Source organism: Rattus norvegicus, chromosome 11, assembly GCF_021556685.1.
Source record: "Rattus norvegicus strain SHRSP/BbbUtx chromosome 11, alternate assembly SHRSP_T2T, whole genome shotgun sequence".
Taxonomy (NCBI): Eukaryota; Metazoa; Chordata; class Mammalia; order Rodentia; family Muridae; genus Rattus; species Rattus norvegicus.
The window spans coordinates 82,258,275-82,263,922 of NC_141544.1; positions in this window are offsets into that span (position 1 = coordinate 82,258,275).

The following is a 5,648-nucleotide window of genomic DNA, read 5'->3' on the forward strand; positions in this document are numbered from 1 at the left end:
CATGTAGACCAGGCTGGCCCAAAACTCATAGAAATATGCCGACCTCTGCCTCCCTAGCTGGGGTTAAAGGAGTGTACTACCATACCTGTCCTTAACTGATCCATACTGAAGTTTCCTCTCCTGGAAGTATGTGGATGAGCCTCATTTCCCCACACATTATCACCCCATCTTATCGGGCTAGCAGAACACAGGTTTTGTTTGCTTGTTTGTGTCGGGTCCCAAGAAAACCCAGAACAAGTCTCACTCGATACCTGAGACTCCTCCCACCATTTCTCACCCTGCGTTAATCCCAAAGATTCCAAGAGGAAGACTGCAGACCCAAATCATCATGGCCAAATTAATTCAAGGAAGCAATGAATTTTACTAAACTTTAAAAAAAAAAAACTTTGGTAGAGCGCTTACCTAGGAAGCGCAAGGCCCTGGGTTCGGTCCCCAGCTCCGAAAAAAAAAAAAAAAATTTGTACACATGGGATGTTTTTCTTTAAGAGCAGGGTTCAAGAGATGAGCGTTGGACATGGTAAAGATGAGGGTTCTCAGAGCTCAGGGGTAGGGGGTTTTCAAGTGGGAGATTTGGAAGGCAAATAGATGGGGTTACAGGAACAACATAGCAAGGTGGTCACACGAGACCCTGTCTCAAAAAACAAACTGAATGAAACGGAACCAAAACAGCTGCCCCATGGGTGAAAAAGTTCATTTCAATCCACCAAGGCTGTCCCTTGGGAAGGCAGGAAGGAGCAACAGGGTTGGAGGTAGGGGTTATATGGAAATGGGTACCGGGAGGAAAGGGAGCCTGAGAGCTGAGCGGGGTGGGGGTGGGGGCTGTGACTTGGGACTGAAGGAGCCTACAGGTTAACATGCTAATATCACCACAGTCAGATGTTCTTGGAACAGCCATAGGTTCCTTTTGCCAGACAGCATGACTCCTTCTAGCAAGTAGAAACTATCTTCAAGCCACTGAGAGAATGCTGACTTTTGTCTAAATGCCAGGCTTTGGGAAAAGGAGTTTCTCGGGGACTTGACACTGTATAGGCCAAGATATGCTCAAACGCAGAGATCAGCCTGCCTCTGCCTCCCGAGGGTTTAGGTATTTCTAGGTATCTGGGCTGAGAATGTTGCTCATCGATAGTGTACTTGCATTTGTACAAAGCCCTGTGCTCAGTCCATAGAATTGGAGTGTTATGCCCAAGTTACAGGCACTCCAAAGCCAATTCCGATGTAAACACGTAAGGATCTTTCTTTTGAGCTCCTGAGTAAGGTCTCTCACTGTCCCTGTTACCGTAGGTCAGAGTGAAAGTCCTGAGTCAAAGGGTGCAGGGTATTTATTGTAGTTACAGCAGGCTTGGGGAATTTCCATACGGGTCAGCAAGTTAATAATTTTAAAACCTGCATTACCACCTGACAAGATGGCTAAGTTATCTATTCTCTATCTGCAGGATGTCTTAGATTATCTATATGTACCTTGACCCTGCTATTGTAGCCTGACTGGGGAGTGGGGATGGGAGTTGCCATAGGATGTTTGCTCAAGAGGGCTCTGATTTTCTTCCTAGAATTGGGGTTTAGCCCCCTGGTCTCATAAAAAGGGAGTTTCTTTCAAAAACAATGACAACAACAAAAAGGAGTTGGTCGGGCTTTACAGGAGGGTCAGAAGTTCAAGATTGTCCTAAACTACCGGAGGCCTAGAGTTCAAGAACATCCTGGGATACAGAAGACTGTTTCTAAGTAGAAATAGGTTTCCAGTTCCCTTAACATCTATGACATTTTCCTTTCTCTTTTTTTTCAGCTCAAAGATGGAATTCTTTTTTTTTTTTCTTTTTTCTTTTTTTTCGCAGCTGGGGACCGAACCCAGGGCCTTGAGCTTGCTAGGCAAGCGCTCTACCACTGAGCTAAATCCCCAACCCCTCAAAGATGGAATTCTAAGTTGCTGATTTAAAACAACTCTCAGAGACTGGAGAGATGGCTCAGCGGTTAAGAGCACTGACTGCTCTTCCTGAGTTCAATTCCCAGCAACCACGGAGCCATCTGTAATGGGATCTGATGCCCTCTTCTGGTGGGTCTGAAGACAGCTACAGTGTTACTCAGATAAATATAATAAATAGATAAAGATAAAAAAAACAAAACAATTCTCAGACTCCTTTGCTATAAAGAAAAGGATTTTGAGCTGGGTATGGTGCACACGCCTTTAATTCCAGCACAAGAGAGGTAGAGGCAGATGGATCTCGGAGTTCCAGACCAGCCTGGTCTACAGAGTATCAGGACAGACAGGGCTGCACAGAGAAACCCTGTCTTGAAGAACAAAAATAATAAATTAAAAAATTGAGTGGGGATAGGAGTAAATGGCTGCTGGATTAAATTCATCCAGGTGTGGTCGCACACGGCTGTAATCCCAACATTTGATAGGAGAATCAATAGTTTGAGGTCATCTTCAGCTACATAGCAAGTCCCAGGCCAGCCTGGGCTACATGAGACCCTATTTTGCTTTCCGCCCAAAGAAAAAGGTTTTATGTTATTTGTGTGTGTGTGTGTGTGTGTGTGTGTGTGCCCTGTGTGTGTACAGCCTGTAGAGACCAAGAGGGTGGTGGATTCCCTGGAACTGGGCATTGGAGTTACAGTTGTGAGCTGTGGTGTGCTCTGGGCTTTCTTACAGTTACAGTAGCACCAGTCTGACTCCAGCCTTCAATGCCTTCCAGCGGACTAATGGGACTATCTCAAAGATACAAGCAACAGTGGAAGTATTTCCTCCTCAGAGGTCTTCAGGGTCCATCCTCTCCTACACCGAGCTCCTGATAGCTTAGGAAAGCAATACATTACTTCCTCAATTACTGTTAGTTTCAGTGTTCTCCTATAGGGTATAAAATCCAAGCTCACTTCCTGGTTTTGAAAACCCACCAATCATTGAGCTCAAAAAAGAAAAAAAAAATCAATCCCTGGGCATCCCAAAAGCTAAGGACTTGAAATTCCACCAATAGCCACCCAGGAAAACTCAACTCTTCTCTCCTCTTCCCTCCCCTCCGCTCCCCTCTCCTCTCCCCCTCTGTGTGTACAGACAGACTAATCTATGTAAGCCTGTCTTCTTAATTCCCTGCTGCCTTTTGCCCAAGCATGGGCATCCACCCTCTTGTGTCTCTCCCAATAAAGTATCTTGTGTGAGGTTTGTTGTGGGGTGTGACTTCGTGCTACTCCTTGGCTCCAACAGCCAGGATACCTCTCCCCTCAGATCTTTTTTTTTTTTTTTCCCTTCGGACCTGGGGACTGAACCCAGGGCCTTGTGCTCGCTAGGCAAGCGCTCTCTCTACCACTGAGCTAATCCCCAACCCCTTCAGATCTTCAATACAAGTGAAAATGAAAACCATTAACAAAGCACAACCTAAAACTGGGTCTACGAAACACAAAATTTTAATACAGCTAAGTGTGGTAGCACACACATATAATCCCAGCATTCTGGACGCTATCAATTAGAGCTGTAACAACCTCTTTGGCTCCAACATCACCTGGTTAGCCAGGAGATTGGATACTCGCTGTGGTTTTATTTTTGCTTCTTTTACAAGTGTGTTTTGCTCGCATGTATTTCTGTGCCCAGGAAGGCCAGAAGTGTTACAGTTGTGAGCTGCCATTCAAGTGCTGAAAATTAAATCCAGGTCCTCTGAAGAGCAGCTGGTGTTCTTTTTTTGGTTCTTTTTTTCAGAGCTGGGGACTGAACCCAGGGCCTTGCGCTTCCTAGGCAAGCACTCTACCACTGAGCTAAATCCCCAACCCCAGCAGCTGGTGTTCTTAATTGATGACCCATCTCTCCAGCTCTTGCTTTTAAAAAACAAAACAAAAACCAAGATCTCATTATATAGCACTGTCTCCAGTCCTGGCTGGCTTAGAACCTCTATAGAGACAAGGATGGCTCGAACTCTACAAGATCGACTTGCCTCTACTTCCAGAATGCTGGAATTAAATGTGTGGGCTACCACATCCAGCTATATCAAAACTTTGTGTTTTCTTGTAGACCCAGTTTTGGGTTGTGCTTTCTTAGTGGTTTTTGTTTTGTGAACCGGCGGTTTTTGAGGCTACTTTCAGGAGCACGGGTAAGGAGAGGTTGCTTACAGGCACACGGTGATTTCAAGGCGGCTGTTAACTCTCACTTAAAGGCTCACTCCAGAATGGGCTTACTAAAGCTGCATCCAAGGAACTTCCTGTAGGACTTGCAGGTAGTTCTACCAAGTTCATCTCTCTTCAGCAGTTGTTACCGTCTGTCTATATAACCACAGGGTGGTCGTTCAGTTTGTATTTGAGACGCTGGCCTAAGGAGAACTCCAGGGCAGAGAAGCTATAACTCTCAGGCTGCCTTCCACCTCCTGTAGCCTAGAACTCCTGATCTTCCTACCCAGTCTAAGTTGTGAAACAGTGTCTCAACCCTAACCCTGTGGGTTAATAATAAGTATGGAAGCTAAGACCTTGGGACTGTCAGGCAAGTACTCAACCATTGTGCTCTATCTCCAGTCTCTTTTTATCCCCTCCCAAGACAGGGTTTCTGTGTAGTGCTGGCCTGGGACTATGTATGGCTGGCCTCCAGCTGCCTCTGAGTTCTGGGATTAAAGGCCTGTACCACCACTGCCTTGCATTGTTTTCAATCCAGTTTTTCCCTTTGTTTACAGCATGACTGTAGGTCTGCCACAATCCTTCCTGGAAAGCCTAAATTTTATTTCAAATGATAAAATAAAAGCAAAATAATCCAAAAAAAAATTCAATGCTCTATTTTTTCCATGCTGAAAAATTCTAATTTAAAATTCTAAGAACTATCTGGTTGTGGCTGATGCTGTTACACAAATGCTGAAAAGGCAGAAGCAAGTTCAGGGCCAGATTGTGCTGTACAGTTAAGAGGGACGCTGGGACATATGAGTAAGACCAAACTACACTATATACATGTATGAAAATGACATAATTTAATACCCATTATGTACAACATACCCTAAAAAAAATTTAAAAGGCCAAACAAGACCAAAAAGTCATGTGTAGTAGTACAGGCTGCGCTTTATGAACACAATAAAATATTTTAACATTTAAGGCTACTTTGACTAGATATTTTTAGCATGATTCAGAATTCCCAAGTATTAAAGAGATGAGTCTTTGAAAAACTCTCGTTTCTTGTGTGCCTTTCCCTCTTTTAACCGCTTAAAACTCATTAAAAGTGCCTTGTAGGGACAGCAGATGGCTTCCACCACAACCCCACAACCTCCATGTTGGAAGGACCAGCTCTTCCAACACCTGAGCACAGCTGCCAGCCCTCACGATAAATGAATGCGAAGACAGGGTCTCACTGTGGAGACCTGCCTACTGCTGGGGATAAACGGCATATGGCATGGTGCCAAGCAAGTATGTCAAGTTTTATGGAATTTTAACACAAGTCTGATCTCTATGCAGCCGATTTTGTTTTGGTTTTTGAGACGGTTTCCCTCACTTGGCCTGGGAATGCAGCTCAGAGAGAATGCTTACTGAGCATGTGTGAGGCTGTGCCCTCTAACACCATAAACAGGGTCTAATATGCAGCCCAGCTTGGCCACCGAAATCTGCCTTAGCCTTCCTTGATAGGGTTGACATGTATAACCATGCCTGGTTTGTAGCCATTTTTTATTAAAGTGTAGTAAAATAAACATGAGAGTCAA